The sequence below is a fragment of the Tenrec ecaudatus genome, unplaced genomic scaffold (assembly GCF_050624435.1).
Source record: "Tenrec ecaudatus isolate mTenEca1 unplaced genomic scaffold, mTenEca1.hap1 Scaffold_555, whole genome shotgun sequence".
NCBI classification, from domain to species: Eukaryota; Metazoa; Chordata; class Mammalia; order Afrosoricida; family Tenrecidae; genus Tenrec; species Tenrec ecaudatus.
In genome coordinates, this window is record NW_027459467.1 from 402,812 (window position 1) to 426,100 (window position 23,289).

At 44.1% G+C, this 23,289-nt stretch overlaps 1 non-coding gene and 1 pseudogene across 1 annotated transcript; both read right to left on the bottom strand.

The window, feature by feature from the left end:
- The window catches only part of LOC142436739 (ninein-like protein), a 95,107-nt pseudogene that overhangs the window by 47,153 nt on the left and 24,665 nt on the right, over positions 1-23,289 (bottom strand).
- Positions 15,468-15,599, bottom strand: LOC142436745 (small nucleolar RNA SNORA84). The gene has a single exon (XR_012782093.1). It is a non-coding gene; the product is annotated as a small nucleolar RNA SNORA84 (small nucleolar RNA).

Below are 23,289 nucleotides of genomic sequence, written 5' to 3' on the forward strand. Positions count from 1 at the left end.
TCACTCACCAAACAAAAACAAGAGACTGCCACATAAAACAACTCCACCCAGATGTAAACAAAGAGTAAACAGCCCCCAAGATAACAGTGGCAAAGAAGGGCAGAATGAACCACACACAAATGCACAACACACTGATAAGAAAGGGAGGTAGGAAAACATTCAACACAAAAGGTACAAGATGACATCACAGAGTCCACAGCTGGATATAATAACCCTGAATAACAATGGACAGAACTCAGCCAATAAAAGGCAGAGGTTAGCAGCCTGACTTAGAAAACACAACCCCTTGGGCTGCTACCTATAGGATACACATCTTATGATTACAGACAAAAATAGGCTGAGAATCAAAGGCTGGAGAAAAATATACCAAGAAAACGGCCATTCAAAAAAAGCAAAGGTTGCAATCCTAACCTCAGATTGTAAAAATAGTTCCCAAGGTACAAGCCATAACAAGACATAAGGGGTAGGGGCACTATATAATGTTCAAGGGAACAGTAGATGAAGAACCAGTGAACATAATAAATATATTCATGTTCAACGCGACGTCCACAAAATTTATCAAACACTCCAAAAGATGATAAAAGAAATCACAGGCTAACAATTATAGTAGGTGACCTTAATACACCATTCTCTGAGAAAGATCACAAGGAAAGAAGCTTAACAAGGAGGCAACAGATCTAAACATTATGATTAAATGACTTGACCTGATAGATATTTTCAGAACTCTCCACCAAAATGCAAAAACACCCTCATATTCTTTTTAAGCCCCCCATGGCACATACTCAAAGATAGACCACATGCTGGGACATAAGTCGAATCTGTGTAAATTCAAACATAAAGAGATCATACCGACTTCTCTCTCCGACCACTATAACATAAGGCTGAAAATCGACAGAAGGATGATGAAGAAAACAAGGGAAAAAATTGTAAGAAAAATAACTCTCTATTGCAAAAGGAGTGGTTACTGGCTCAGAAAGATATGAAATTAGAAAATTTCTAGAAACCAATGAGAATACAGTTACCAAAACCTTTGAGACAGCAAAGGCCGCTATCAGAGAAAGTCTGATAGTAATATGTAAGCACATGAAAAAGAAAGAGACGTATGATTGATGTGCTGACACAAAACTTACACCAATTAGAGCAGTCAGCAGAATAATCCTACAAATTGCAAAAGAAAAATAAAAAGGGCTGAGATTCATGAAAGGGAAAACAAGAAAATTATGGAAAAAATAAATGCAGCTAAAAGCTGGTTCTTTGAAAGGATTAACAGAATCAAAAGACCATGGAAAACCTAACCAAAGAAAGGAAGGAACAAATTTCAATAGCAAGGATGAGGAATGAAACAAGGGACATTACAATGAACCCTAATAAAATCAAAAGGGTAATTGCACAGTACTATGAAGGACTGTACTCCAATGAGTTCAACAGCTTCTCACTCCCCGCTATCACGACCTCAGTGCCGCTTCCCAATCTAGACTAGACGGGAGCATGCGCATAGGCATAGGCAAGAGATAAAACTCACGACACATGGAACCAGGAACAGGAATGGGAATAGAGACAACAAAAGGGTCGGGGGAAGGGGGGCGAAGTGGGGAGAGAGGGGACACCAATAGCAATGAATAGCATATAATCCCGCACCCCCAGTCAGGGGGGAGAACAACAGAAACTAGAAGGGAAGGGAGATGGCGGTCGGAGTAAGATTTGAAAATAATTAACAATCTACAATGTATCAAGGGGCCACGAGGGTTGGGGTTGGGGGAGGAGAAGGGAGAGAAAAAAAGAGGAGCTGATCCCAAGGGCTCCATGGAAAGTAAATGTCTATAAAAGAAAGACAGAATATATGTACGGATATGTCAGATACAATTGATGTATAGATTGTAACAAGAGTTGTAAGAGCCCCCAATAAAATGATTAAAAAACACCCACACAACAACTTTGTTTTTAAAGAAAGATATACAGTAGAAGAATAGCAGCCGTCAAGTCTGGAGCACTGGGCCTGGTTTCTTGGGACATTCTTGTGGCTATAACATGAGGCCACTTTTAGATATCAAGTTGACCTTCCACACGCAGCAAGTAGACGTCATCAAATTTGAGGCTTTTCAGCAGAATCAAGGCTAAACGTAGAAGCCCGGTCTCTTCAAGAAGATACTCTCAGTGGTCTCCTCTTTCAACCTCCAAAAGGAGGGCCTGAACATGGCCTGCTCAAACCTCAGCCACTCTCATAGCCATCAGCTAGGTTGAGCTACACAGACACTGGTCACCTACAGTTCTGTCCATTCTAATGGTTGAACACCACCCTCTTAGCAGGTACAATGAGACAAGAAGTAGAGTTCTTTGGACTTTTTTGCACAAGAGGTCTAGAGACCTGCTGATGCAGCCAGAGGGTCATGCTTTTAGAGAAAACCCTAAGTTCCCCATAAGCTTTGACCCTGCCCCAGTGTAGAAATGGTTGGGGAAGAGGATGGGAATGAGCAAAGGTGAAGGTTTGGGTACCAACAACCAAAATGCTGGCATGTAAGACCCAATACAAGATTAATATGTGACTGCTCACAGCAGTCAAAAGAGTGAGTGCAGTAGAGCTGAGGATGGTGAGGGAACCCCCCCGGCCCAGCCCCCCAAACTTCCCTGGCACATACCCTGCACTTGAATTCATACTCCTTCAGGATCGCCATGAACTGTTCTTGAGAGAAGAGTGCAGTGCCATCTGGTTCCAGCTGATGTCAGACCCAGAAAGAAAGCAACAATACAGAGAATGGTAAGGCAGGTCCTCTTGGGCCAGGTTCCTGGGGCCACCTCCTCACTTTCCTTCTGGGAATCTAACTTCTACTTTCCAGTAGCTCTAGAAAAAAGCATCCAGTCTACCTACTTTCAAACTTGTTTAAAAGGTCTTGCCACCAACAGCGTTTTCTTAGGACCCGGAGCCTGTGGTGGCTGGGATGCACTTCTGCCTTGTCTCTGGTGCAACTTCTCCCTTCCCAGCAACGTCCTTAGGGTAGGTGACATATGATGGCACCACGCTCTAAGTGCTCCTTTGGCCTCTCTGGCTAATCCCAAGTACTATTAGTGGGTCCTGGCTTTATCAGTACAGAGGCCATACTACGCGGGGTAGCACTAGGTCACAGTGACTTGTCATGAAAAGGGGAAAGAAAAAGATATTCTATAGATTTCTCTCCATTACAGGATTTTTGTAAGGAAAAAAACCAAAGTTCTATCACCCAAGTATCATTTTCAAGACATGGCCCACACTACTGACCATGATTCTAGTTGAAAGACTCAGAATAAGCAGAAGCACTTGCCTTGTCCTTCAGCACAAACTCAAGGTCATTCTGCAGTTTCAGCACCAGCTTCTCTGAATCTGACTACTTTTCCACAACTTCAAAGATCTCCTTCTGCAATCGACTGTTTTCCTAAAAGATTCAGGCCAGTGGTTTAATAGCTATATAACGCAAGCAATGACGCAATGGTAACTTTCTCACCTTTCCATAAGGGAGAGGTGTTACAGGGAGGCAAGCTGCTTTTCCTTGAAAGAGTTCCTGTAGTGGTGGAGGGTGTGAGGGCAGCTGTGTTGAAGTGAAATTACTTGGAATGGCTTTTCTATTCATGTCTTTGTAACTCCCACCAAATTTTGGGGCCATATCAAGCAAATAGGGTATGTGAAATGCTAACTGAGGGAATTTGTTGGTTTTCCCATTGCACTGTGTATATAAGAGTGAATGATAACAGTTGCAGACAGAAACATTCCATGTTAATCAAGATGGAAACACCAGGAGTGAGCACATGTAAGATCCTTGCCTGAAGTAGTGGAGGCACCAGAAGTATCAGAGGCCAAGGCACTGAGAACAGAAGACAAAGCAAAGGAGCAGTGCTAAGCTCATGAGGTAGAGGGCAGAGGTGCAACACTAAGAAAGAGATGCCTACCATCGTGGGTGAGAAGAGGCAATGCAGACCAAAAAGCCTGTTTCCTTAACGTTCTGTAACTGGTTAGCTTCCTTAAGCAATTCTATAACCATGAACATTGCCTGTAAGTTTTTTTTGAAGACGTTGCAATACATTATTGAACCCAACAGAGAGGTAGCGTGCCAACTGAGGGATGTTGGTATCAGATAAGGGTAAAAAAAGGATAGAGGGTCAAGGCATTCTGCCTTGTGGCAATTAGCTTGGGCTGGTGTGGCATTGGAATCTCCCCCTTTGTGTAGCTAGGAGGTCAGACGTACGGCATTTCATCAGTTGGTGTCAAGAGTGGAATTAACTGCAATGGCTCCAGGCTCATGAAAGCATGGGGTTTTATAAAAGAAAGGTCAGGGTAAGGGAAGTGAAAATTTTGATTCTTAGATTATTCCTTTGGTTATTCTTACTATGGACTGCTGAAAGGACAAAATGATCTGTCTTGGAAGAAATACAGCTATAGTGCTCCTTAAGAGTCTAAGATGGGCACACTTTGGACATGTCAGGAAAGACCAGCCCCTGGGGAAGACATTATGTCTGATAAAGCAAAGGGACAGTGAAAAAGAGGAAGGCTCTCGATGCGATCGATTGGTACCATGGCTGCAACAGGAGGCTCAACGGGAAAAACTGTGAGGATATTGCAGAACCTGGCATAGATGCATAAGGTCGAAACCTACATGATGGTACCTACCTAAAACAATGGCAGTGCTTGAAAGAAATGTAAGAGATGTCAAGGGCGTGAAAGTGCTCTGGAGTGGCCTGAAGGAAATACCAGGCTGGTTAAACAAAACAGTTAATAAGAAGGCCAGGGTTTCCTGGATGTACCCTAACAGAGGCTCAAGTCCGTAGACATACGAATGGGATAATCTGGGTGGAGAAAAGAACATTGAACTGAGTGTTTTTAAAAGGATGATGTTTATGTGTTTAGCTGACTGTTGGATAGAGGTTTCTCCTGACTAGTGTTATAAATAGGTATCATGTGCGATAGAAACAAATACTCAGTTTTATGATTACAGAGAGCTTGTATGTTCACATTCAGCCTATTCTTATTGGATTTGTTAAAAGGGGAGTTAGGAATTTTCTCTGAAGAAATGGGTTTTTGTTTTAAGTCCAAGTAGAGTATTGGAGGCCTGTTGGTGTAGTAGTTACGCACTGGGCTTCTAACTGCAAGTTCAGCAGTTCAAACCACAAGACACTTCATGGGAGAAAGATGTGGCTTTCTATTCCTGTAAAGAGTTACAATCTTAGAAACCCACAAGGGCAGCTCTACCCCCTGCCCTATAGGCTGAATGGGAGTCAGAATTGACTTAACTGCAGTGAGTTTGGTTTGGTTTGGTTTGGAGAGAGCAGTGAAAGCTCTCACCAGTGTGGATGGAAGCCTCACCCAGAACCTTTGCTACCAGTACTTTTGCACTTATTTGCAAAGACATGCAGATCCACCCAGAACAACTGAAAGAATGAGTAGGAGAAAAATCGCTTTGGCCTTTTGAATTTTGAGCTGCCTGCCTTTAGAGTCATCTTAGCAGGGAGAAGTGTGTTCCTCTCACAGAATGGCTCCTGACAGACTGAAGTTAAGGGAGCTGGCGGCAGCCTAGTACGCTCACTGTGCTGACACTTGGGTCCACTTGGGTGGGAGTGGTGGAACTGCCGCACTGATGACACAGCCTGCATTTTGGCATGTTCTATTGGCACCTGCTGATCTGGCCCCAGAAGCTAGAGATGAGAGCGAGGGGCTGGCTGGTCTGAAGTTTGAAAATGTGAGTGAAGAGGGGAAGACATTGGGAGATTTCATGAGTTGTGAATTATAAAGCTGATGATCAGGACCTAGGCCATGGGGAGTTAGGGTTGATGAGAATATATGAATTGGCCAGTTAATCTAAAGTACAGGGAGGTGTGTGTGAACTCCCAAGCTTGATACTGGTACCTATTTGATCTACCTTGGATTCTAGGGCTGAGTTGACCAGAACCCAAATGAATGACAAGATAAATGTTGACACTATGATCTGGCATACATTGCTCTAATTTGATGGCTTTCCCTGGATTGGATTATATTTATGGAAACAGATGCTCAAAGTTTAAATCATAAATAAAGATTCTTCTGATCAAAAATTTGCTTGTCTCCTCAGAGGACTGGTTGTTAGGGATTGACAATTTAGCAATGGGATATCTAAAATAGGGAGTGGTAATGAAGTAGCTGGTTTACCAGTTTTTATGGGTGTATTAGTATCAATATGAAAAACAAAAGAAAAAGAACAAGTCAAGGGAAAGTCCCCATTGAAGAGTGTCCTCTTTTCACCATGGGCTCAGGTAAAAGGAGGCGAGGAGAAGATGCTGGTTTGATGATATGACTGAAGTACGAGTGACTGTTAACAGGGTCACCACGACTGTGAAAACAAATCCTAGATGTCAGTGGGCAGGAGGCAATTCTTCATGTATTAAAGGAGCAATGTCTAGAAGAGCCAAAAGGTAGCCCGGGGTGAAGTGAAATGATCCAAAGGGCTCTTCTATCCATATCTTTGTAACACTCATCAAATAATTGGGTGGGACTAGGCAAATCGGGTATGTGAAACACTCATAGATGGGTCGGACAGTGATGCCCTTGCACGGCATCTCAGTAGCAGAGAGAGAATCCTGTGTCCATCAAGAAATAAGAGCCATCAGTGGGGCACATGTGAGATCCATGCCGTAAGTCGTGGAGGCAGCAGAAGCCCTGGCACTGAGCACATGAGACAGAGCAAGGAGCAACACTGAGACCACGAGGCAGAGTGGTAGGCTTCCTGGCCCATGGAACAAAGCAGAAGCCAAGGGACTATGCAACTGAGAGGCCTGGGACCAGAGAAAGAGGTGGTTATCAGCATGGTATTGTAGACAAAAGACCTGTATCATTAACATTTCCCTGATTAACTTGATAATTGTGAATATTGTCTGTGAATTGTATGTGGTCACTGAAATAAATGACCGAATCTAGCTAAGAAGAGTGTTATGGGAAGGTTAGGGATGGTTGGCGTTAGAATAGCATAAAGATGGTGGGGGGAGGCATCTTTAACTTCTGCCCTGTGCCAATTGGCATTGGGTTGGTGTTGGAGTCTCCTCTTCTGTGTGTAGCCAGAGGAGGTGCGTGGTGGCCCCCATAACATTTCTTTAGTAGACCAGCTCCTAAGCCAGACATGCAGACACTGAAGTGCCCAGTGCTTTCCCACTGCCGCTACTTCTCCCACTTCAAGAGCTCAACAGCAATAAGCTAGGAAAGAAGATTAGAGACAAATGATTTCAGGGTGTACTTCTAAATAAGAGATCTGAAATAACATCAATGCAGTCCATATATCCAGTCAGGGAAAAGTCCAGTGTTTACAGACACTTGAAAGCTGCAATGACGAATCAGAAGGATGTGGAATTACTTCTGAGACACAGTGTATAACTAAGAGGTAAGGCTCTGCTGAGTGCTCCGCAGGGTTGAAAAGCCAGGAGCTGGAGTAAGGGAGACAGACATCAAGGGAGGGAGGACAGGTAGAAAGGGAGAGAAAAAAGGAGCCAAGATGAAAACGGAGAAGGCAGGCAGGGTGGATTGCAAAAAGGACTGGGAAGAAAGTCCACCGAGACAGTCAGCTCAGCTACTTCTGCCTCTCACCTGCTATGCCATCCTCTCCCCAGAGGCCTCACAACTAAGACAGGGATTCAGGGCCTTCCTGTCTCTCCTGAGAAGTAATCCCTGGGGATCAAGTGCCAGCTGTGGTAAGGACTGGGTGGCACACACCCATGAACCTCTCAGCTCCTGGAAATACAGTGGGGCTCCTGCTAGGTGAGCTTCAGGTCCTGGCTTTTTTTTTTTTTTTTTGCTAAAGCCACAATATGTTCCTGGTCTCTGGGGATGCAGGGGTGCCAGATGCTGTTGCAGACCTTCCCTGGCCCCTATCTACCAGCTCAGAGCTGCAGGCAATAGCCACGAAGTAGCTATACTACCCTAGAGCTGGCTGGGGCAATTGTCAGGGAACACAGTTGTGAGGAGAAAATCAAGCTTTATGTACTCCCAGCTTTGTGCACATGCATTTTCTTTGTATAGCACCCTCATACCTTTAGCACCAATGATAGCCTCTCTTGCAAGCAGGCTTCCTCCCTGCGCAGGGCTTCAAGGTCCTCCTCCAGCCTAGCCCTCTGCATGCTGGTCTGCTGCCAGAGCAGCTCTTGTTCCATCTCCAACTCTGAGCGAAGCAGGGCCAATTGTCCACAGTATCCCTGCTCCAGGTGTCTACAATACCCACAAAGGAGAGACTGAGGGTACCTTTTGGGACACCTCCTTAAACTACCTCCCCAGTGTCACACATGGCCTGGCCTTCTGGAAGATTGTATATCTACTGACAGTTTTAGACTTTATAGCCGCCTGTTTGATAGAAAGTATGAGTGTTCTGAAGGCAGGGACCAGACACTGGACACCACATTCACTGCTGGTCCTTCCAGGAGAACATGACCCCACACAGAGGCAAGGTGCCAAGGGGCCAACCTTTTCACCACGCCAGGACTCTGCATCATTTATGACGTCTCTCTCACTCTCTCTGTTTCCTGAGGCACATGATTGGGCCTATGCACAGTCATCAGAATTAGGAAGCTCGACATATTGTGTTGGTCATCCCTCCATGCTAGACAGGGCTCATTACCATTCTCAGGTTAGAGATGAGGAGACCAAAGGACTCCGCTTACCCAAAGGGCAAGGGGCTAGGGGTAAGGAAGCAGGATTCTAAAAGGGCATGCCCCACAGACATCTTGCCCACCAGTGAAGGAAGACAGACCAGGGAGCAGGCAGCCAGTGTTCTGACTTCTGGCATGAGCCAGTATGAGAGAAAGAGAAATGTAGAAGATCATTTCATGTAGCCTCAGCTGTTTCCAGCAGAGCACCTTCAGTAAACAAAGGATTCAGGAAGGTGAATCACTAGCTGAGTTTAGCCACCTCTGGCCAAGACTTTTCTCTCAATAGGGGTGAAAAAAACCTTCTCCCTGATGCAGTGTGGATATATATGTGGCTAGGTTTTCTTACATCCTTTTCTCTGGCCTTGAAGCCATCACCAAACATACCATACAGAGTTCCCCCTAAGACTGTTCAGTATGAAGGGTGATGAGAGGCAAGACTGAGGTGTTGGGGTACCTTCGCTGTGTTGAGTGCTACCTGCTGAACTCCTGAAGCTGTTTGCAAAAATATCTTACATAACACCCATCACAAGCACAAACAATAGTTAAAGGTCTTCCTTGAGCTGAGGGCAGGTCCAACGGATTGAGCAAAGAGAGTAGAGGTAGGGTAGAGACGAATGTCTGCAGCCCATAGGCATATAGAATGAGAAGCCAGTGCATACTGCACCAGCCCCACCCAGAGTTCAGTTGATGCTTCTATTGTACCCTCATCTTTCAAGGAGTCTTGTGATAGCTAATTTCATGTGTGCCGTTGGGTAGGCCATGGGGCCCCACTGCTTATTAACATATTGGCTTAGTATTGCTATGAGGGCATTACATATGATTAGCATTTAAGCCTGTCAGTCCTAAGTAAAACAGGTCATGATCCATGATGTGTGTGTGTGTGTGTGTGGGGGGGGTTATGTAATAAGTTGAAGGTTTTCCGAGCAGACGTTAAGGTTTCTGGAAGGAGAAGGATGTTTTAAGACCGTAGCCATCCTGCAGACAGTCTCCAACCTGCCATCTGACCGATGGATTTTAGAATTGCCAAGCCTCACAACCAGGAGGCAGTTTTCTAAAATAAATGAATCACGTGTATCCCTCCATGTTTCCACCCATATGAACACCCATCTATCGTACTGACCGTGTTACTCTGGAGGCCCCTGACTGATGGTACAAAACAAAAAGTCACATTTTCTGGTTTCTACTGGCTCAAGTAAGGCCTTCAATGAACCAGAACTATAGCACTGCCACTTGGGTAGCAGCTATTTGTCCTTCACCCACCCTCTGGCCAGGGTGTAGGGACCAGATTGGGGACAGCTGCTGTGATTCTAGAGGGCTACTGTGCCAGGCTCTGACCCAGAAGCTGTCTCCGTGGCACCTACTTGATCCTGCGTTCCGTGAGCTGTTCCATGGCAGAGTGGCAGTCATCCATCTCTGTCACAAACTCCAGGTTCCTCTTCTCAGCCTTCTCCAGGTCCTGTCTTGCCTTGTCTCGCTCCTGCACCATTTGCTTCATTTGCCCCCTGCCCACAGGAAGGAGACACTGTCAAATGTAGCTACTACTCTGTCAGCTTCCCACAGAAGCACATACCGTTGCAGGGCCCTCAAACTCTGGGTCTGCATAAACGACAAAAAACAGCCAACATGATGGTGTTGAGTGCGGGCTAGCCTTGTCTTTGAGTCTTTGAAGAATGGTTCTCTAATGGTGTATCCTGACATTAAATGACTTTATTCGTTTTAGTTTCTATTATTGTCGACTTGCTTTTAAATTGAGGTTTTTTGGTGTTCATTTTGTTTTGTAGGATTTTCTGTATATGAAATCCGGGATAGGTGATCTATAGAAACAGCAATTAGATTAATAGCTCCTTCCGGTTGTGGCAGGGGAGACTGGGGGCTATGGGGAGTTAATAATAACGGGTACCAGAATGAAGAAAATATTCTAAAACTCATTGTGGTGACGCCTACACAATTCTTTTAAAATATGTCTAAACCACTGAATTGTATGATATATGACTTATATGCCAACAAAACTGTTGGAAAAGTTATCTTTCTATAAAATACTATCAACTTTTGTCCCTGTGAATCTATTTAGCAGAACAACATGAATAACCCGTTGAGTGAAAGCAGAGCTCTGTTGTAATGGAACACGGTGCCAACTGCCACGTTGTGCTCAGTGAAAAGGTCTAAGAAGCAATTTTTTTTGTGCGCTTTCAGTCAATTGGCTTAAGCCTGGGGGCCCCGTGGGCTGGTCTTGAGCTGGTCTGGAGAACATTTGCACCTCCATAATAGCAAGAAAAATGTCAGTCACATAAGTTTTAAGTTGGATTCAGCTGCTTGGGATATTATTAAGGGGATTAGGTTAGGATTTTGAGATCTGGCTTTCTAAGCCTCTCACCAAGTATGCAAGACCTGTGGCAAGAATAACCGTAGGCGGCCCCTTGCTCATTAGGCCCTATTAGGAAGAGGCAAAGCGTCTCTCCCTACACCAGAGACCCTTTTCCTTGTCCCATCACAAGTTGCCTATAGAGGGTGGTGGGGGCAGGCAAGGCAGCAGCCCAGACCCTTGCCAGTCCCGGACCCCTGAGAACAAACCACACCCCTAGCCTTGAAACAACCTCTCCCAGCCTCTTACTGGAGGTAGCTCAGCTCCTGGTGGTAGGAGGCCAGGGCCGCTTGCTGAATGACACCAGTGACCATCAGGAGCTTGTTGTCGATAGCCCAGGCCAGATCCAGAAGGTTCACCTTCTCATCCACACTGAATTCGAGGCTCTAGAAATAAATCCCAAGGGACATTCAAGATGAGTTTAAGTCTCTCAACAATTTGACTCCAGACTCCATTTTCCTTGTCTCTCCCATTTGCCTGAGACTTTTCCTCTTGGGGCCGCCCCCACTCCAACTCCTAGGCTGTCAATAGGAGATCCCACTGTGCCTGAGCCAGGGACACATGAGGAAGAATATGACTCCATGCATAGTACTTCATGGGGATTAATAGCAAGAGAGGGGCCCTTCCCCCCACCTAAACCCAATAATTATAAAGGCTGTATGGAGCTATAGAGAGGAGACTTTGCCCAAGGCTAAGGGCACTGGAAGGAGCTCTGGTGGTGTGGTGGGTAATGCAATACGATGTTAACTTCAAGGTCAACAGTTTGAACCACACCATTTCCCTGAGGAATAAAGTAGAGGCTATCTATTCCCATAAAGATTTAAATTCTTGGAAAACCAAAGGGGTAAGTCCATTCTGCCCCCTAGCATCATGATGAGTTGAAATTAACTTGATAGCAAAGGAAAATTTGGAAGCAGTTAGAGATGAAAGGGTACTGATACAGGCACTTACAGAGAGCAGTGGCTAAATTAACTCTGCCAACTGCCCACCACTGTAAGCCACTAACATTCTTTCTTAAAAAAAATCATTTTATTTGGCTCATACAACTCTTATCACAATCCATACATACATCAATTGAGTAAAGCACCCTTATACATTCGTTGCCCTCGTCATTCTCAAAATTCGCCTTCCACTTGGGTTCCTGGAATCAGCTCATTTTCCTTTTTTCCCTCCTCCTCCCTCCCCATTGCCCCCTTCCTCATGAACCCTTAATAATTTATAAATTATTATTTTATTTTACATTCTCCTTTTTTCTTATGCCACTTGGAGTTGAGTTTTTACCATTTCAAACTAAAAGAATTCTGGGAGAGACTCCTAACGTAATATATGTAAAGAATCCTGACACATATTTCATATCTCCATAATATCTATCTATCTATCTATCTATCTATCTATCTATCTATCTATCTATCTATTTATCTATCTACACACACACACACTGATGATTTGTATTGGTAGAAAAATTATGTATCAGAGGACATGAGCCATGGTCAAAAGTATTACAGAAAATGAAATCTTCCTTCTCTCTCAGAATTTTGAAAAATAAACTTAAAAAGAGATGTTATGTGCATCTTACCACCCACATATACAGAATGAAACAATGAATGTTTAAAAATGAATCTTTGCTATATTTATTTTAAATTGACTACTGCACAGTGTGACACTAAGTCCAAGAGCAAGAGCTACACCAGGCTAGTCTCCTGGGCCAGTTGCAGAAGAAATGGAGGAGCATGGGCAGGAAACCCCCATGGCTTCCAGGAATGCGAGGCTGGCCTGTGGAGCCAAGTGGCACAGTTCCCACCTAGGTCTTTTTTGATCAAAGGACTTGGCAGAATGCATGCCCTTATGTAGTGGTCAGTGCTGACTATACACATGCACCTTCTCTGACTCTGATGCCACCACAAAAGTGTGCTTGTTCCAACGCCCGTCGGAGTGCTGCCTTGTCCAAGCAACAAGCCTGAAAGGTTAGCATGGCAAAGGGGGAAGTATCTAATACATGAAAACCTACCTTCAGAGTGTTTTTATCACTGTTGTTTTCTCTGTATTTTATTTATGCTCTTTCAAAATTAAAATTTTTATATATTAATAGCCAAAAAGAAAAGTTTCCCGAGAATTTCCCTGTCTGGGATTCTCTGTTGCAGCAGGAGTAAGGAAGCCAGAGAGCAGAGGCCAAGCACAGTAACCCTCTCGGGCTCCCACCCCACCCTCAGCCCATTCTCAGCGGAGCAGCTGTGGCCATCCATTTCCAAACCTGCAAAATCTCCTTGCCATTTTGAATGCCCTCCTGGGCCCACAGAGCCACCACTTGCTCAGGGCATGCAAACCCAGTGCCGTCATCGATGCTGGAGAAGAGGTGCCGGTCTGAGCAGATGGACACGAGGGACGAAGTGGTCGTGTGGCAGCTGCTCTCCTCTGTGGCCTGTACACCAGGGACCAAGAAAGTGCTGTGAGCACGCACGTCTGTTCAGCCCAATCTCTTGTTTCTCGTGTCCCCCACTGCACAAACCTGCATGCTGCCTAGCAAGAACAACCTCACCAGTTATCGCTCTCTTCACTTTCTAGCAAAGGTGAGAGGGCTGGGCACAGCGACGTGATTCATCAAAGCAGCCATGACTGCTCTGGAGCCAGAAGGCAGCAGACAGGGCTTTCTACTCCCACAGAGAGCTACAGGCTTGCAAACTGCCAGGGCAGGCCTACTGTGTCCTGTATGGTCGCTATGAGTCCACACTGAGTCAATGGCAGTGAGGATGAGTGTGAGTTGGGTGTGTAAGTGCAGCCCGTGAACTATCCGCATCTCTCTGGCATGACGAACAAGGTACACAGGGCCTCACAAAGGAAGAGCCTAAAGAGGGGCTTGCCATCATGGAGAAATTCCTAAGAGGCTCCAAAAGCAGAGTGGGCTTCCCTGTGTGTGAAACTGCACATTACTGGGAATACAGAAGCAAGCAGCTTTCAGCTAAGCAAGCTAGGGGAGTCTTACGATGATGGTAAAGTCTCTCAAGTGGAAAGCTGACCTGCTACGTTCAGATATTCTATGAATCCACAAGGGCATGAAATATTTCCCTTAAATTTTTTCTACCTCAGAGCCCTTTCCAGTAAATATGTGTTGTCAGGAATCCCTGGGAGTAAGAATGAGTGTTCTCCACGCCTTCAGGTCATCACATTTCTGCTCCAGGCATCCAGCGCTCCTGCCTCCCTCAGAGTAAAAACCACCTTGCTCCAACCTGCTCATGGCTCTTCAGCTACCCTCTCCTCACTGCCTTGCTGGCTGGGATCTGGATCTGGGACCCTCAATACCTTGCTCAATCACCCTTAACTCCTCTTTTCTGACACACCGGCTCGCTGGCCTCCAGATAGAAGGATACCTAGCTATTTTTTTAGCCCTTTCAAGTCCAGCCCCACAGCTTAAATCATGCTCCTCTTGCTCTTTCTGGCTCATCCTGGACTCTTTCCGGTCCCTTCTCTGATGACCACCAGGCTTGTCCTGGCTATACTCTCCACCCTTCATCCCTCATCTTCTCCCAGCAGTACACTTCCTGAGTCAGGCTCAAGGGAGCAGAAACCTCCTCTGCCTGTACTCACTGAGTCACCAATTCTCTAATGAAGGAGCTTGTTCACCGAGCTTACTAAGCTACGCTGGGTGCTCTGCGTGCCAACTGGACAACACTCTAGAGCAGGTATTTTACTCTGTTTGCAGGTGGAAGAGGGCACCATGGCTATCAATGGAGAGTCCCAGATACTCAAATGCATCTGGAACTGCTATGAACCCTCTAGCCACTTACTCTAGAAAATATGAGGCTCAGAATGGGTTTCCCCTATACCATGTCCACCTGATTCTCCTGCTGTCATATATATATGACATCAGTACAGAGCTAGTATACCTGTTAGTAAGTAGGTTATCTATCTATCTATCTATCTATCTATCTATCTATCTATCTATCTATCTAACAGGTATACCACATGACATGGTCAAACATCACACTCTATAGCCAAACTGTGGAGACACACACAAGATATGGCACACTCTACTTTGAAATAATACAGGAGACTCTACCACCCTGGCCTCCTTCCAGTTTCTGCCCTAAAATGACAGTGCAAATGGGCAATTCTCAGGTGAGAGGTATCAAGAGAGGGGTAGGACTTTGTGCTCCACAAACGAAAGACTGAATCCGCCCACTCCTCAGTTTGACATTCTATGCCCCAAAGGTATTATATACTGTGTATACACTCATATCTCTGCAGTGAATTTAGTGTGGGTGTGTAGAGAGTGCATGTATATGAATATACTGTGCATGAATGCATACAGAATGTATAGTGAAGGGATGTGTAGGCACTGTGTTTATGATGTTTACGTACACTAGCAGTGTGTGTGGTGGGCATGAGTTTGTGTGCCTTACAATTTGTGTGCATATAGTAGGTGGTACCCCCCCAAAAAAAACCCTGGAATTTTTTTCAAAGCTATGTATTTAATTTTTTTCCATGTACCAGTGACCGGGCTATGGAGGCTGCTGAAAAGGAACAGCCCCATGCATGCATCCCAGGATCGCTCTGGCCCATTGCCATCGCTGGAAAGCTGTACCTGCCCAACAGTGCCCAGCAACCATGGGGCATGCATTTAAATTCTTTTACAAAACAAACTTGTCACCTACAAAGTACTCTCAATTACACTTGATACATTTGTAAAATCTGCAATTTAATTCTTGGAAACATTTTTCAAACTCATCTGTTTGGATGGCTGACAGCACCTCCCTAGTGTTTTTCTTCACTCTTCTATGTCCTCAAATAGTTATCCTTCCATGTCCCTCTTCTTCGAGGAAACAAAAAAAAGTCACACAATGCAAGGTCAGGTGAGTAAGGTGCATGGGGCAAGAGAGACATTCTGCTTTTTGCCAGAACCTGGCACACTGAGATGGCTGTGTGAGCAGGTGCATTATCATGGTGGCAAAACCAGTCCCCTGTCTGCCATAAATCAGGCCTGTTTTTGCCGCACACTGTTACGAAATCTTTTCAGATCCTCTAATAGAAAGCTTGACTAACAGTCTAACCTGGTGGAACGAATTCCAAATGCACTACAAATCGACATTTTTATCTGTTCGATAAGATGATGGACGTCCAGAATGAGGTTTGCCATCAATCAACATTTCACTTCTTTTGAAATGAGAAAACTACTCATACACTTAGAGTTTTTCCCATAGCACTGTCTTTCTAAACTGTATTCAACATCACAACAGTTGCTTTGGCATTTTTCCTGAGGAGGAAACAAAGTTTCATAGCTGCATGCTGTTCTCTTAAATTCGCCATCATGAAAAACAAGGTTCCAGTGAAACCGCTTTTACAAAAAATTCACTGTGACCAGAGAGAACCTTCTCAGGTGGCGCTGCAACTCGGAGCTCTCAAAGAGGGAGAAAAAGTCATATTATGAAAGGTCTACTCTGCCCAGCACAATTCCAGTTCTGGGAGGGTACCACCTTGTATCATGTGCATATATAATGTGAGTGTATAGTTAAGTGTGTGTGTGTGTGTGTGTGTGTGTGTGTGTGTGTGTATGACAGACGCATCTATAGTTTGGGTGTATACATGTAGCATTGACTACATGTATCAGGTGTGTATATATAGTGGGTGTACATGTATACAGTGGATGGGTCCAAACTGTGTGGATATGTGTACAAGTGTGTGCTGTATGTAGAAATACACGTGACAGGAAGAGTAGATGGCTATGACAGCAGGATAATGGGTCAAGTTGCTGTGCTGAAAGACCTGTTAGTCTGGGTAGATTAGAAAAACAAATTCATAGACACTCATAGGTGTTAAGAGAAAGCTTTATACACAAGAGCAATTGAATATTGAGAAAAAATTTCACCCCAAGTCCAGATTAAGTCCATAAATCCAATATTAGCACATATGTCCAATCCCAATTTATAAAATCCTCCTCAGACTCACGAAACACATGCAATATGCCAAATGCAGGAAGATCACAGGCCAGTGGATGGAAAGTCTTGTGGATCCAGTGGCATTATAAACATCTCAGGGCTGGCATGAGTCTCCATGTGGCTCCATGGCTCTATCTGCCATCAGTCTAGCTTCATGTGGCTTGTCCGGAGGAGGATGAAGCACCTATCTGTATCTATCTGGCCTCTGTATCTATCTGGCCTCCAGTAAGCTATTTATCTCAGTGGCACGCCTAAATGAGGTTATCAAGCTGTGACCTGATTGACATGCTAGACAACACCCCTCAACAAGTTGACACCAGAATATGTAACTACCACAGACCAACCTTTGTCAAGTTGACACTTTTACACAACTTTTTACCCATACATAATTCTTAACAAAAAATAATAAAATCATATCTGTAACAAACAAGATAAAACTAATAAGTGTACCATTCAGTATGTGCCATCCTCATTTAAACATATTATATAAGTGACAAAACAATATTCTATGCCTAAGCATCGCAGTTAAGGAACACACACTTAAACCTATAATCCTATGTACATATTCCAGCACCTATGAAAGTTTGTAGCCAACCACTTCATGCCTTTATCATCTCCATTTTAGGTATAAAATTTCTATACTGCCCACTTACATCAGCCGTGTTCTGAGGAACCTTCATCCCAGTTAGAACCTTGTGAACTCCCCATCCATAGTAAAGTCAAATCAGGACAGGCTATCCATGAAGTCTGCAGCAATATCTCTACTTCACAGGCTCAAATATCTCTTCATCTGGTCGGATTCTGGTCAACTCAATGTGGGCTGCTTCACTCAGCGTCCACATGGTGCCCATTGGTCACCTCGCTTCTAGACCATGGGCACTGTCACAAATTTTCAACAAGCCTAGCCCCCTTGCGCTAGATCATGAATTTCAGACCAGTCAACCCACTCTCGTTTTCTCTTCACGTTCCTGAAACAAGGTCCATGAGTGTCAGTGGCCAGACTCAATCTGTCTCTTTATTGCTGCATTTCGCCCACTTCCACTCAACAAGTGGATCTGGGTGGTCGCCTAGCAAGCAGTTCAGCCTGCCCACAGGCTCCCTGTAATATTCAGCCCCAGAGAGTAGTTTTCTTCATGGTTCCAGATTTTTTCCCAGCTTCTGACAAAACCATGAGTTCAAAATTTAAATATCCAAAGAGTTCCCTTTTTTCCCCCTGTCAATCTGTCAACAGCCCTTGGCAAGTCTCTTCACCCTTAAATGTCCTCAACACTGAAGACACTTTTCTTTTCAGAGCTTACTTTTTCAAAGCCTTCTTTGCGGGTGTGTCCTAAACCCATCTAACAATCCAGTTTTAATGACGAGAAACAAGTGGGCTTACAAGCTCTCTATTTTCAAATTTCCCAATAATCATTTCTATCAATCATATATCAATAATAATAAACAGAAAAAAAATCAGTATAAACAGAGTAGCATCAGATCCTAAGCTCTATTCGTAAAACAGTCTAATTCGATGCTTATTTAGTTATCTTACTCATTATCTAAACGCTTCTATTGATAGAAAATATGGCATTAGGCCTCTGACAGCATCAAGCCAGAGCCAGGGTTCATTATTTATTTTTATTTTTAAAAATAATTTCATTGGGGCTCATACAACTCTTATCACAATCCATTCATACATCCATTGTGTCGGGCACATTTGTACATTTGTTGCCGTCATCATCATTCTCAAGTTATTTTCTTTCTACTTGAACCCTTGGTATCAGCTAAGCATTTTCTCCCTTCCTCCCCCACACTCCTGCCTTCACGATAATTTATAAAGTATTATTTATAAATTATTATTATTTTCTCATATCTTACACTGTTCAATGTCTCCCATCCCCCACATGTCTATTGTACGTCCCCCAGGTAGGGGGTTATATGCAGATCATTGTGATCATTTCTGCCTTCCCTCTTGTCCCACTATCATGTTCAGTCTTCATTTGGGTTTCAGTAATTCCTCTTGGTTACATTGCCCTTGATCAAGCCCTACCAGGCCTCCTACATATTCGTTGCCATCATTTTTGGATCACTTGTTGTTCACTTGTCCCTGGGTTTTTAACACACATGTCCTTTCCCCCACCTGTCCCTCACCCATGTCCCTGCAATACTGTCAGTCCCGTTTTGTCTTCCAGATGGTTTATCCTGCCTATCTTATCTAGATAGACCTACAGAGATAATAATATGCACCAAAAACATGACGGACCAAAACAAAGCAACAAAAGAAAACAACAACAAAAAAAACAAATGACAAATTAGAAAAGAAAAACCTGTCAATTATTTATCTGTTCAAAGAAACAACTTTTAGCAGCACTAATTTTACCATAGTTTTCTTATTTTCCCTCTTCTGAATCTCAGCCATGATTTTTATTATTTATTTTCTTAATCTATTAATAGGTTTGTCCTGTTGACTCGGCTTTAGTTGCTGTAAATTTTGTGCCAGCATATCAATCATAAGTCTCTCTTCCTCTTTCATGTGTTCATGTATTGCTATGAGACTTCCTCTGATAACTGCCTTTGCTGTGTCCCATAAGTTTTGGTACATCATGTGCTCATTCTTGTTGATTTCCAGAAATTCCCTAATTTCATCTCTGATCTGGGCCAGCACACACTCCTTTTGCAAGAGAGTTATCATCTTCCAATTGTTTGTCCTTGTTTTCTTCATCTTCCTTTTGTTGGTTTTCCAGTCTTATGGCACAGTGGTCAGAGAGAGAGGTACATATATCAATGTGCTTAAACTTATGCAGATTCATCTAATGCCCCAGCACCTCTATCTTTGAATATGTGTCATGTGGGCTTGAAAAGAATGTAAATTCTTTTGTATTTGGGTGAATAGCTTTGTGCACATCTATCAGGTCAAATTGTCTAATTGTAATATTAAGATCTCTAGCCTCTTTGTTGAGTAAAAGCCCTAGGATAAGAGGAGATGCCTGGAGGTTGGCAGTGGTGTGTGAGATTAAAAGGAAGAGAAAGAGAGAGGAAAAAAAAGAAGAGCCTGTTGAAACTGTAGTGGGAAAGAAGGAAGAGTGAGAAACAAAAGTAACAATATAGCTTAACCCCATCCCTGACCCTGGGGCTGGAGGGGTTTAAACCCTTCCACAATTCGGAGTTGAAGTGTGGCTGTGTTAAGATAAAGCCTTTGTGCCAGCTCCAGATGATCCCGTCTCTGGCTGAGACAGTGGTGGGGCTAAGGTTAGACCTTAGCCAGCCTTCACTGTGGTAAGACAAAGCCCCCAGCTCCTCAAAACCGAGTGGATATTTGCCTGTTTATCTTTATGACGCTCCTCCTGCAACCAGGCAGTGCACAACATCCCCCTTAGTGACTCTCCTGCGCTAATTTCTGCAGAGTCCCTCTGCTATGTGTTACTCAGTTGCCGTCTTGCCTGAAGTGCTCCCTGCCCCTCCAGCCAGCTTTCTCTCAGCCATTTTGACCTTCTGTCAGCCATTTTCACTAAGCAACTCTGAGAAATTCAAGGGGTGATTTTGTCCCCTGAGCTCAAAATATACATTAATCACATTTTAACCATTTCACACAAGAATAACCAAAGACTACAACCAATGAAAAGAATCCAAACTTTAACTTCCCATGTTCTTTCCAGAAAACTATCCAGTAAACTGCATGGCCATATCTGACTTCTGGCTAGCCAAAGAAGCACTATCATGAAGCAGAGATCAAACAAACATCCACTCTCCATCTTTATGATTCTTTTATCTAGTACTCCACTCCCAAGGGACCATAATGTGTTAGTCTGAGTAGACTAGAGAAACAAATTCATAGACACCCATCTGTGTGTAGAAAGAGCTCTATATACAAGAGCAGTTGAATATCACAAAAACATCCCACCCTAGTTCAAATCAAGTCCGTAAGTCTGATATTAGCACATATGTCTGACATCAATCTATAAAGTCCTCTTCAAACTCACAAAACATATGCAATGATACTGAATGCAGGAAGATCAGAGAGTAAAATATCTTGTGGATCCAGTGGCAGTCTAAGCATCTCAGTGCTGATGTGGGTCTCCACGTGGCTCCTCCAGCTCTAAGGCTCTGGCTTTCATCAGCCTAGCTCCATGTGACTTGTCCGAAGGAAGACGATGCAGAGACTGTGTCTATCTGGCCTCCAGTGAGTTATTTATCTTCGTGGTGGGTCCAAATGAGGTCATCAAGCTATGACCTGATTGATAGGCTAGACTCTACCCGTCCACAAGTTGACACCAGATTGTGTAACTACCATAGGACCCATACTTCAGTGGTATTCGAGGTTACAGAACTCTTAGGGATCCTGCCCTTGCAGGCTCAGGGGTGCCACTTTGAGATCCTTATCCTACACTAGCTTCCAGCAACACCTAGGTCTCCACATTTGGACATGAGTTACCCTTGTTTCTGTATCTTCCCTAGTTCTTAGCCTCAGTGCAACTTACCCTGGAGAAAATCCTTGACAAAGAAGAGAAACCCATTTCCATGTTCAAATCTTAATCCACAAACAGGGATCACACTTCACTTGATGTGGGTGTCTCCTGGAAGACATACCTGCCTGCCTAGGTCATTTCCCCAAGATTCCTCCTTACAAACTCACACCTCTGGCCAGAGAGCATCTGTTCAGGAAGGTGTGCATGGCACAAGAAGCGGTACGGCTCTATAGCCACTATCTTGATTCTTTAATGCCAACTATGCGCACATCCATCCCTAGTTCAGTGTCCACATTAGTCTATACTTCAGATGAATACAAAGGGAACATGGGGCTGCTTCTGCTTCAAGGAAGTCATATCTGCCAATTAACCCAATCAGTGACATATAAGGGCCATACTCTGATTTTTTTTACCTTATATGGCCTGAAATCTCTCCTTAATGCTCTTGAATATCTTCTTCCTGCATTCTTATTGATTTTAGAATGAAAAACTTATGCTCTCAGAAGTACCTACTCAGTGGTGAAGAATATCACACTGGTTTTACTCTGCCTCCCACACAACATGGGAGTCAGCCACATCCTTGTGCAGAAAGCAAGAATTCCTTAGAGCAGTCTGCTCTGTGGTGAGAGAAGGAATTTCTTCTGTTCGGAAAGTGCTAACCCAGCAGTCACTGAGCAATGCTATGATTTAAGGAAACTGCCTAAATCTGTTCTGTTTAAAGCTGCACGGAGACCTGGTACTTCTGCAAGACATAAAACCCAGGGATAGGAGGGAGGAATCCAGACTCAGGACCTAAATCAAAAGGGCTGCCCGAGGGAGATGTTGCAGAATGCTCTTTGACATTGCTCTCCTGCTGCATCATGGTATGAGGGAAAAGGGATTTCCCTACTGAAATGTTCTCTATCCCACAATTAAGAATGGCTGAAGCTGTCATGTCAGACACTACTTGGTCTTATAGAACAACACCTGGGAGGCAGGCTTCACAATTGCCCCATTTTATAGATGAGGAGCATGAGGCTCAGAGATGAGCATGCCATCCAGGGACATACAGTTATGGAGGTCTGTGTGACCCCAGAATCTCAAACACATATCTCTGTTACTTATCCCTCTTGAACTCCTGGACAACAGTCAGGTGACTCAGAGAGGACAGGTTTATGAAAGATGCTGACGGTTATGGTTGCAGTCATCAGAAAGATAATACTTAATGTTGTTCATAATTTATTTGTCCTATTTTACCTGGTAATGAGTCCAAGGATCACTCAGTTCAATGGGAGTAGAAGATTTCGGAAATGAATTGGGTCTATGACTGAACAGGCTAAGCTGGAATTCCTCAAGACTTACTCTGCCATCTCCATCTTGATCCAATTTGTTAAACAAATCTTCCATTTCCTAAACAAAAGTCATACACCTGGATCAGAACACATGTTTTGCTTGATGCAGAGGTTCCACAAACAGGCAGCTCAACCCAGATGTCACCATTGGGCCTCCTGCTTCTCCAAACTTTTGGATCAAGCATTCAACAAGGGCAGCTTGCTCATCTTCATCCACATTCAAAATTGTCTAGGTCCCAACTGGCTGTATTTCCAAAATATTTTTCCTTATCAGTCTCAAGGGAAATCTATACTACCATGTCTGTTTTAGTTCCATAATCAGTAGCTGAGTCATTCAAACTGCCTGAACTCCATAAATAACTTATTTCCTATCTGCTGTGGCTGGGAACTTGCAGTATGTTGGTGGAAGATGTACCCACAAAAACCAGCCTGGCTCCAGCGGGTCACAGGATAACAGCAGCTAGGCCAAGAGCGCTTTAATGAAGAGTGAGGACTGCAATATAACACTCCACCTCTATTCCCATCTGATGAGACTACAGACAGGTTCTAAAGAGGCCTTACTTGGCCGTAGTACAATCAGCCTGGCAGGCAGG